At 41.8% G+C, this 11,898-nt stretch overlaps 1 long non-coding RNA gene across 1 annotated transcript; it reads right to left on the bottom strand.

The window, feature by feature from the left end:
• Window positions 1–4,653: 4,653 nt before the first annotated feature.
• Window positions 4,654–5,326, bottom strand: LOC115164797 (uncharacterized). Its single transcript, XR_003869986.1, has 2 exons — window positions 5,139–5,326; window positions 4,654–4,724 (listed from the first exon to the last, which is right to left on the bottom strand). It is a non-coding gene; the product is annotated as an uncharacterized LOC115164797 (long non-coding RNA).
• Window positions 5,327–11,898: the final 6,572 nt, after the last annotated feature.

Raw genomic sequence — 11,898 nt, 5'->3', positions numbered from 1 at the left:
TCGTTAAGGACTGGGGAGTTTTTCAGGATAAAAAATAAACGGAATAGAACTAAGCACAGGCAAAATTCTAAAGGAAAACCTGGCTCAGTCTGCTTTCCACCAGAGACTGTAGACACTGGGAGATTAATTCACCTTTCAGCAAGACAGTCATTTAAAACACAAGTCTAATCTACAGTGGAGTTGCTTACTAAGAAACAGTGAATGTTCCTGGGTGGCCGAGTTACAGTTTTGACATAAATCTACTTGAATCTATGGCAAGACCTGAAAATTGTTGTCTAGCAATGATCAACCACCGATTTGAATAATGGGCAACTATTGCACACTCCCGGTGTGGAAAGCTCTTAGAGACTTACCCAGAAAGACTCACAGCTGGGTATCATTGCCAAAGGTGCTTCTACAAAGTATTGAATCAGGGGTGTGAATACTTATGTAAATGAGATAAACATGTTTTCACTTCGTCATTATGGGATATTGTGTGTAGATGGGTGAGAGAAAAAATACATTTTGAATTCAGGCTGTAACATGACAAAATGTGGAAGAAGTCAAGGGGTATAAATACTTTCTGAAGGCACTGTATCTTTCTGATAGAACACATAGGGTTTTCTTTAATGGAAACTTCTTTCATGTTAAACATGTAAAATGTGGTGTATTGTAGGGCAGCTCTTTTGACCCTCTACTCTATTTTTACCAATGACCTGCCACTGGCATTAAACATAGCTTGTGTGTCTATGTATTCTGATGATTCGACCTTATCTGCATCAGCAACCACAGCTAGTGAAATCACTACAACCCTAAACAAAGAGTTGCAGTCAGTTTTAGAATTAATGTCCAATAATAAACTGGTCCTGAACATCTCTAAAACTAAGGGCATTGTATTTGGTACAAATCATTCCCCAAGTTCTAGACCGCAGCTGAATCTGGTAATGAATGGTGTGGCTGTTGAGCAAGCTGAGGAGACTACATTTATTGTTGTTACCTTAGATTGTAAACTGTCATGGTCAAAACATATAGATTCAATGATTGTAAAGATGGGGAGAAGTCTGTCTGTGATAAAGAGATGCTCTGGCCTTTTGACACCACACTCCACATAGCAAGTCCTGCAGGGTTAAGTTTTATCTTGATTATTATCCATTCATATGGTCAAGTCCTGCAAAGAAGGACCTTGTTAAGCTGCAGCTGGCCCAGAACAGACCGGCATGTTTTGCTCTTTATTATAGTCAGAGGGCTAATATCAATACTATGCATGCCAGTCTCTCTTGGCTAAGATTTGTGGATAGACTTCTTGTTTTTATAAGAAACAATGTGTTGGAAATTCCAATTTGCTTGCATATTCAACTTACACACAGCACTGACACACACACTTACCCCACCAGACATGCCACCAGGGGTCTTTTCGCAGTCCCCAGGTCCAGAAAAAATTAAAGGAATCGTACAGTATTATACAGAGTCATGATTGCATGGAACGCCCTTCCATCTCATATAGTGCAAGTGGACAGCAAATCTGTTTTTTAAACAAATACAGCAATACCTCACGGCACAACTCCTCTCCCCCATGTGACCAACTTTATGTGTGTATGTATTGACATGTATGTGTAACTGATAGATACACACACATGCACACTACATGTTCATGTTTTTAAATGTATGTAAATTGTAAAGTATTTTGTCAGTAATGTATTTTTCGTTATGTATCGGACCCCAGTAAGACTAGCTGTCACCATTGGCTTCGGCTAATGGGGATCCTAATAAAATCATATTAATTCAATTTATCCATATAGGCCAATTCCAATGAGTGTTAAGGGTTAATGAGCCAGAAACAACAATACCATGCACCCACTAGCGGTCTAAAGAGTTTTAGCGATCCATAGATTTGGTAAGGTACTGTATTCTGTGGGGTGGAATTACAGCACCATTGGAAATACAGCAAATTTCCCACAATGCACCATCATTTACAGTATGCTGCAATAAAACATGTCAGAGTATTTTACTGTTGATAATACCTAAAACCACTCTATAAATTACAGTTTCCGTCACAGTGTGGGAAAATCTGAGAAAAACATTTTGTGCTACTGTTGTTCAACTTGTTCTATTCTAATGATAGTCATCATCAATAACTTAGACCAATAGGCACTTCAAAAATGCCCCCACAAACCCCTGCTCACTCACTCACCTGTTCCTGCTTCGTTCAGCAGATCGCACCATCCGGAATCAACATATGCACAGATCCAACGTCGAGCAGACTCTGCAACGGATTCTGTTTCATTCTCAGGAATAAAGTTAAGGCACAAAAGTGCATTATTATTGTTTGACAAGGCAGTTGCCACCAAGTACGAGGCAAATTTTCCTGACAGGTAGGTAGTGATTCAATATCCACAGCGCACTGCTGGAATGAGAAAGCCTGCGAAGTCCCACCCGTTAGTTGAGTAGTGATGTCACTGTCAATGTGGATCACTGTGATGTCGCACACTCCCTCTCTCCCTCCCCTCCCTCTCGCTGCTCAGGCACAAAGGAGATTCAGCTATTTTAAGTAGCCTATAGGCTAACTCCAAGAACATCCCCTCAACGGCTTTTTCTCTCACACACTGTGGTGTATAGGCTACTGTAATATACACTGTCCCGTTATATATAACGCCCTAGAAAATCATCATAATGAACTTCCTGACATTAAAATGCTGCCACTTGAAATGAAAACAGCCATGTCATCGCACGAATTGGTAAGGCGGGCATTGCACATTTAGTATACAAGGCGGCAAGCTCCTTTCAGAGCGTGGGGGGTGGGGGTGGGGGGACTGGGGGGGTGAAGACAAAGCTCTTTTCAGACCAGACCCCACGTCAGACAAAATCTCCCCTGGAAAAGAATGATAAACCCCGGAATAACAACAGATTCAATCAACTATTTTAAAGGTGTGATCTGGGATCTGTCCAATGGTCATAACACACTGGGCACAGAGGTCAATTCAACATCCATTCCACCTCGGTTCAAAGTAAATTCATTGAAATGACGTGGAAACAACGTTGATTCAACCAGTGTGTAGAATTTTTTATGTAGTCTAGGCCTATATGTTCCTGAAGAATAGAAAGTTAAAATTCCTCTTGGGTTTAGCACAAAATAATTTGTTTACACACAAACAGTTTAGCTTAGGCTATTGTTTATTGAAAACACCAAACAGCAACTAATACTTCTTGTATTGAATGACTTTAATTGACCCCATGATGTGTAGATTCAAAATATGTTTACAACTATTATGTGCACTCAGACACAGAAAACATACACTAAGAGACTGCTAAATTCCATGTATGCACTCACACACACACCACATGAACGCCCACGCACACACGCACATGCACACACATACATACACAAACACAGTCGGTGTGACAGTGACCTGCTCTAATCGGACATGACATACTGTCTGCCTATCAATAAGTCTTCCCTCAAATATGAATTTCCCTGTCAAAACACAGCAAGTTGGTGTGCGTGTGTGTGTGTGTGTGTGTGTGTGTGTGTGTGTGTGTGTGTGTGTGTGTGTGTGTGTGTGTGTGTGTGTGTACATACGAGCAAGCGAGTGTATATAGTATGTGAGTAAGAGTGATAGAGAGAGAGAGACTAAATTCAAATTTAAACTTAATTTCCCCTTGCCTTTGTTCTGTGGCTTTCTCATCCACAGCCTGTCTGCCAATTCTGTGTAGTGTAATCACATCAAAAGCTGAAGATGAAAGAAGACTGTTGGGAGAGCATACCTCAGCCTGGCTCACCCAGATGCATATTAGGGTTTTAATGAAACCTCTTTATTCCCAGAATATGCTTGACAGAATAAAGTGTAGAACTAGATATCTATCTTTCTGTAGTGGGGTGAACATACAGGGTTCCACTTTACTATTCTTGAAACAGGCCCAAACTGCGCGAGAAGAATATAATCTTCACAAATCATCCAGAGGAATGTCTCAAAACTTTCCTATTAGCAAATATTAAGTAAAGAGCATGAACAAAACAACTTATTTTGAATTGTGAAATTATTAAAGTTCCACAAAGCCATTTTTATTTCGATATCAAATCATTTCTGGGTAACAATTAAGTACCTTAGTGTGATTGTTTTCAATTAAAATTGTAATTTAAAAGAAAAAAATAGCTTAGCAAAGAGTAATTTCCCAAAAATAATTTTGCTAGGACTGTCTGGGAGTGGTCTGAGTGGGGGGGTGGAAAACTGAAAACTAGCTGGCAGAGAGGGGTGGAGCTCTTTCTTATTGGTCTATTGACTAAATTATCACCTGGTGATGTCACCAGGCAGGCCAATACTTCATACTCCATGCCACCAAAACAGGCTGGAATTTGAGGTGGTCTTTTCAAACAGCTTACACTAAAAGGGCATTATCATAATTTTCACCATTTCACAGTATTATTCCAACCTTATAGTGTGGAAATATATTTAAAACACAGGAAAATCGCATTTTTAACTGCACTGGGCTTTTAAGTGCGTATGAAGATACATGTATAGGAATATATATCTCCCACAAAGCAAACATCTTATAGAAATCCTTAATTTTTATCATGAGTGACTGAGGACATCTGGTGGTGACTATTAGAACATTTTGTGAACTGGAGTAGATTAAATGATTCCTGAAATAACGGAATAAGCACAAAGACATCACAGAGGCATTTTTCTAAATCCTTTTTTATTGGAGTCAATTCACCATTCTGTTCCACTTTAGTTGCTGGTCATAGCCTGAAAAAAATAGACAGATAGAACAGGACAAGTCCTTGGAGACATTTCCAGCAAATATTTTCCCTCCATCCAGCAAAACCTTGTATGTCACTTTGGTGATTTCATTAAAAAAAACTTGACAGTAGTCCTTCCCCTCCATGTTCTATGAAAGTTTCATGACTATAGAATAACTAATAAAAGTCATTCAAACACCTTATGGATTTCCATTAATACATCCATCTGAAAATAAACCTTTTATTTTCCAGGACGCCAACGTCATGCTGATCAGTAAGGCCTAATTCTATCTTAAAACAATTCCTTATGTTAGGTTAGTAGATATCACCCCCTAGATGCGTACACTCTACACCTAGAGACTAGGGGTTAAATAAGACTGTAACGACCTGTGTGTGAGAACATGGTTTATCTCTCTTTTACCTGGTCGATCCAGTCATTGAAGTTGGAGATGCAAGTGAATACGGTAGGCTTATTGTCGTAGTTGCAGACCAGACACAAACTGGCAATACCTTGGACCTCCCATAGTCCCTCTGGGTTCTTGCGGTTCAGAAGGCCACCAGAGTCCCCATATCGGACCAGTGGAGAGATGGGCTTTAATACTTAAGGGCTAGGCGTCCCGTCAGCAACACCTGTCGACAACATCCGGTGAAATTAGAGGGCACGCAATTCCCAAAAAATAATTGTAATATTATACATTTATGAACATACAAGTATCTAATATCAGTTAAAAGCTTAAATTCTTGTTAATCTAACTGCATTGTCCGATATACAATAGGCTTTACAGCGAAGCATACCATGCGATTGTTTGAGGACGGCGCCCCACATCAACATATTTTTCAACCAGCACAGGCTTCATAAAATCACAAATTGCAATTAAATAATCACTTACTTTTTGACAATCTTCCTCTGTTTGCAATCCCAAGGGTCCCAGCTATAACATGCATGGTCATTTTGTTAGATAAAATCCTTCTTTATATCCCAAAAAGTCAGTTTAGTTGGCGCCATCGATTTCAGTAATCCACTCGTTCAACATGCAGACAAAGAAATCGAAAAAGCTATCGCTAAACTTTGTTAAAATAAGTCAAACTACGTTCCTATTCAATCCTCAGGTACCCTAAAATGTAATTAAACTATAATATTTCATACGGAAAGAAGTTTGTTCAATAGAAAAGTAAAATTAGCAAGTGTGCGTCCTCTTCATCGCGCGCCCACAGACTGATTTCCAACTATGACTCTTTGTACCAAAACTCAAAATACTTCCTTGTTTTGGAAGAAACAATCCTGAAACTTTGAACAAAGACTGTTGACATCTAGTGGAAGCCATAGGAATTGCATAGGATCCATAGCTTTCCATTGAAAGAGCATGGGATCTACAAAAATGAATTTCCGGTTGGTTTTTCTTTGCATTTTTGGCTACCATATCAATTGTGTTATAGTCTCATACATTATTCTAACATTTCTACAAACTTCAAAGAGTTTTCTATCTAATGGTACCAATTATATGCATATCCTGGCTTCTGGGACTGAGTAACAGGCAGTTTACTTTGGGCACGTCAGTCAGGAGGAAATTCTGAAAAAAGGACCCTAGCCCTAACACAAAATTTGCGGTCTTATACATCCTGTTATTCTGTCAGATGCACACAAGACAAACACACACATAAACACTCACATGCACACACAAACACAAACAAAAAAACAACAACACGTACGGTCACGCACAAACACATAGTTCACATACACACTACATACTCTCTCTCTCTCCCTGTCTCTCTCTCCCCGTCTCTCTCCTTGTCTCTCCCTGTCTCTCTCCCTGTCTCTCCCTGTCTCCCTCTTCCTGTCTCTCTCTCAGTCTCTCTCTCTCAGTCTCTCTCTCCCTGTCTCTCTCTCCCTGTCTCTCTCCCTGTCTCTCTCTCCCTGTCTCTCTCTCCCCGTCTCTCTCCCTGTCTCTCCCTGTCTCTCTCTCCCCGTCTCTCTCCCTGTCTCTCCCTGTCTCCCTCTTCCTGTCTCTCTCTCAGTCTCTCTCTCTCAGTCTCTCTGTCCCTGTCTCTCTCTCCCTGTCTCCCTCTCCCTGTCTCTCTCCCTGTCTCTCTCCCTGTCTCTCTCTCCCTGTCTCTCTCCCCCCTTCTCTCTCCCTGTCTCTCTCTCCCCGTCTCTCTCCCTGTCTCTCCCTGTCTCCCTCTCCCTGTCTCTCTCTCCCTGTCTCTCTCTCAGTCTCTCTCTCTCAGTCTCTCTCTCCCTGTCTCTCTCCCTGTCTCCCTCTTCCTGTCTCTCTCTCAGTCTCTCTCTCTCAGTCTCTCTGTCCCTGTCTCTCTCTCCCTGTCTCCCTCTCCCTGTCTCTCTCCCTGTCTCTCTCTCCCTGTCTCTCTCCCCCCTTCTCTCTCCCTGTCTCTCTCTCCCCGTCTCTCTCCCTGTCTCTCCCTGTCTCCCTCTCCCTGTCTCTCTCTCCCTGTCTCTCTCTCAGTCTCTCTCTCTCAGTCTCTCTCTCCCTGTCTCTCTCCCTGTCTCTCTCTCCCTGTCTCCCTCTCCCTGTCTCTCTCCCTGTCTCTCTCTCCCTGTCTCTCTCTCCCTGTCTCTCTCCCCCCTTCTCTCTCCCTGTCTCTTTCTCCCTGTCTCTCTCCCTGTCTTTCTCCCTGTCTCTCTCTCCCTGTCTCTCTCTCCCTGCCTCTCTCTCCCTGTCTCTCTTGCCCTGTCTCTCTCTCTCTCTCTTGCATCCACAATGGATACTCACGTTCCAGCCAGCAACAATGCCATCTCCTCCATCACACACCATGGTGGCCCTGAGAGCGAGGCCCCACCAGTCGGGCTTGGAGCAGGTGCCATGGTCCATCCTGGGCATCAGACTCTGCTGCAGGTTATCAACACTGGGTCCTAAAACACACACCGATGTCACACTGCAGTTAGTTACCCTAGACACACACACACACGCACGAGCACACACAGTGGCTTACTGGTGAGCCTGCCCCAGACGGTAATGTAACAGAGGAGGGACAGAGAGAGAGAGAGAGAGAGAGAGAGAGAGAGAGAGAGAGAGAGAGGTGGAAGGAAAGGATAGTCAGACCAGTTATATTATGATGTTCTGCTAGTACATATGGCTACTCATAAACACATCAGACCTATATTGTCAATACCTGTTTTCTTAGTGTACCATTTAGGGTTTGTTGTGCTAGCCTGTCTATTTTGGGCCATACTCCTACCCGAAGGCCACAAAGATGGGGCTCCACTTCGTATGGACAACAAGCTTTTTAGGGATGATGGCCTAGGATCCTTCCTCAGTCTCAACCAGGTTGTGCTTTCCAACAAACACTCTGTAGGAGGGTTGGAGAAGGTAAAATGGTCAGAAAGAAATACAAAAAAAGAGAAAGAAAGAAAGAATAAATGTGAATTGGTGACATTTGACAAAAATAAAGTGATTGTGAGAAAGACTGAGGGTGGATTGAGCGAGCTACTCCATATAAATTCACAAGATGTGTGAAGTACAACCTATGGTGAAAAGTGCTCTATATACAGTAAATGCAACCCAGTATTATAGTAATTGATTATCGAGAAAGGGAGATAGGGGTGTCAGTGTACCTGCCAGGGCCAGCTGTGGGGCTTGGCGTCCACTCCGTTGACCACACGGGTGGTCAGCAGCTCAATGGGATGGGTGTCTCACGCGAGGGCTAGGGGGGTAGACAGAGAGACTGTTCAGTGTCAGGTCTTTCTCTCTAACACAGGAGTCTCCAACTCTGGTCCTAGAGTGCTACAGTGTAGGTTCTTGTTAAAGCCTAGAACAAACATACCTTATTCAGCAGATTAACTAATCATAGTTGCCAGTTTGGACTAATAGTTGAATCAGGTTGAATTAGGCGTGTCAGTGTTGGGCTGGAACAAAAACCTGCACACCCTTCAGCTCTCCAGGATTGCAGTTGGAGTCTCTGTCTAACATCCACACACATAGAGGCTGACCCCTAGCGCTAGTGATGATCACAGAGGCCAGAACAATGGGGATCATGTTGATTAATAGGTTGCATGCTGGGAAACAGTGCGACACATTCAACTTTAACCTGTTAGGGCTAGGGGGCAGTATTTACACGGCCGGATAAAAAACATACCCGATTTAATCTGGTTACTACTCCTGCCCAGTAACTAGAATATGCATATAATTGTTTGATTTGGATAGAAAACACCCTAAAGTTTCTAAAACTGTTTGAATGGTGTCTGTGAGTATAACAGAACTCATATGGCAGGCAAAAACCTGAGAAGATTTCATGCAGGAAGTGGCCTGTCTGACAAGGAGTCGTTCTTCTTGTCTCTGTTTATTGAAGAGTGGGGATCTTAGCTGTAACGTGACACTTCCTACGGCTTCCATAGGCTCTCAGAGCCCGGGAAAAAACTGAACGATGACGAGGCAGCCTCTGGCTGAAACACATAATCGCCTTTGCCAAGTGGCCGATAAGAGGACAAAGGAATTAGGCTCGTGCCCGAGTCGACCCCGTGCTGTATTTTCTTTCGGCTGTTTACCTAATTGCAGATTCCCGGTCGGAATATTATCGCTTTTTTACGAGAAAAATGGCTTAAAAATTGATTTTAAACAGCGGTTGACATGCTTCGAAGTACGGTAATGAAATATTTAGAAATCTTTTGTCACGAAATGCGTCGTGCGCGTGACCGTTATTTACCATTGGGATAGTGTCTTGAACGCACGAACAAAACGCTGCTGTTGGAACATAACTATGGATTATTTTGGACCAAACCTACATTTGTTATTGAAGTAGAAGTCCTGGGAGTGCATTCTAACAAAGAACAGGAAAGGTAATCAAACTTTTCTAATAGTAAATCTGATTTTGGTGAGTGCTAAACTTGGTGGGTGTCTAAATAACTAGCCCTGTGATGCCGGGCTATCTACTTAGAATATTGCAAAATGTGCTTTCACCGAAAAGCTATTTTAAAATCGGACATATCGAGTGCATAGAGGAGTTCTGTATCTATAATTCTTAAAATAATTGTTATGCTTTTTGTGAACGTTTATCGTGAGTAATTTAGTAAATTGTTAGTAAATTCATCGGAAGTTTGCGGGGGGTATGCTAGTTCTGAACGTCACATGCTAATGTAAAAGCTGGTTTTTGATATAAATATGAACTTGATTGAACAAAACATGCATGTATTGTATAACATAATGTCCTAGGTGTGTCATCTGATGAAGATCATCAAAGGTTAGTGCTGCATTTAGCTGTCTTCTGGGTTTTTGTGACATTATATGCTAGCTTGAAAAATGGGTGTCTGATTATTTCTGGCTGGGTACTCTGCTGACATAATCTAATGTTTTGCTTTCGTTGTAAAGCCTTTTTGAAATCGGACAGTGTGGTTAGATTAACGAGAGTCTTGTCTTTAAATAGCTGTAAAATAGTCATATGTTTGAGAAATTGAAGTAATAGCATTTCTAAGGTATTTGAAAATCGCGCCACAGGATTCAATTGGCTGTTACGTAGGTTAGAGAGGTTAAACCCTAGTCCTCAGGGATGCCTCATTACCTCTGTGGATGAAGGAGAATACATTAAAAACTGCCAATCAATATCTGAAGCCTAATCGCCGGCAGACCGCCGCGACAGGTGTGTTTCCTGGAACAATTCATATGGCCTTCACTTTACTTTCCACCCACCTTTCACCAATCTATGTGCACTTCTGCGTTTCTCAGATACACTGGATTCTGGATATAAATTGGAACAACCTCCATATGCCCTGATAACACCCTGGCAGCGTTTCACTACAAGAGGATGTTCCTCTTGTAGTGCCCTCGTTCACTCCCCTTCATTGATCTGAGACAACTAGGTCTTTAACTTTGTTTTATACACATGAATGTATTCAGTCAGTGTTTAAATAAGTTGATGGAGGGGGATTTCTCTTCAAAGACTATTGTTGACACATCCATTTTATTCATTTAGCTCCCGAGTGGCGCAGCGGTCTGAGGCACTGCATCTCAGTGAAAGAGGTGTTACTACAGTCCCTGGTTCAAATCCAGGCTGTATCACATCCGGCTGTGATTGGGAGTCCCATAGGGCAGTGCACAATTGGCCCAGCGTCGTCCGGGTTTGGCCGGTGTAGGCCGTCATTGTAAATAAGAATTTGTTATTAACTGACTTGCAAGGTTAAATAATATAAAAAAATGAGTCTTATTATCAGATATTCTGGTGGAGGAAAGAGAGAGGGGCACATCTTATTAATGTTTTATATACATGGCAAAGGTTGTGTGTGTGCATGCATACAGCCTACGTGCTGTTTTGCATGCTGTTCTGAAGAACCAACACTAGGTGATGCTGTAGTCTTTTGTTTACACTTGTGGCAAACTGAACTTTATCAGTTGAACTTCTCTGATAGAAGAAGAAATGCAATATCCTTGTCAACCAGTAGATGAGGTACACTATCCATAGACACATAAGTGATGTACTGGCAAAGCATCTAATATCCACACCAACAAATCTGTGATTGTTCATATACTTACAACACAATGTATGTCACAATTGTGGTGAAAAAGGGAATCCATAACCAACCTGGTGTTATTGATCCCAAGTCATATTTGCTCGTTAAGCTGAAGCTGTAGCATTATATCTGGGATAGGTGACAACATTTGTTCAGGTTTTCTAAGGACAATTGTTTTACAATCGTTTGCTCAGAATGTTTACATAATGTCACAATTTACAGTTCTTTATGTCCTGTTGTTGAACAGTATATTGTACGTTTGAAGAATTACGGTTTAAACTATCTTGCATTGTTTGTAATGGAAATAGGTTTGTAATCGTTATAAAATGGACTATAACTGCGGTGTCATATAGTGGCTGGTGTATGTGGTATAATTCTTTCACAGACATTTTTCTTTGTTACTCAATAATGACTAGCCTATTTCTCCAGATAAGGTGTGCAGCCCGTGGTAGATTCACTGCCTATTCACCGTCCATGATCCAAGTCCTGCTAATTGCTATGACTTAAAGCTGCCATAAAAGTGGGTGAAAGGTTCCATCACAGTTCACCAGCAGCTCTACTGTGTAAACCTGTGTATGGTTGTTTATGGAGGCTGAACTTAAAGGGACAGTTTGAGATTTTGAGTCAGATAAACACATGGATAGCATTTTATGTCTCTGCGTGCAGTTTGAAGGAAGTTGAAGGAAGTTTCTGTGTGCTCGTTGATCCTATAGACTTCCAGGCA

This window comes from Salmo trutta, chromosome 27, assembly GCF_901001165.1.
Source record: "Salmo trutta chromosome 27, fSalTru1.1, whole genome shotgun sequence".
In the NCBI taxonomy this organism is placed as follows: Eukaryota; Metazoa; Chordata; class Actinopteri; order Salmoniformes; family Salmonidae; genus Salmo; species Salmo trutta.
The sequence above is the reverse complement of the archived record's forward strand: the minus strand, read 5'-3'. Positions and strand labels throughout refer to the sequence as shown.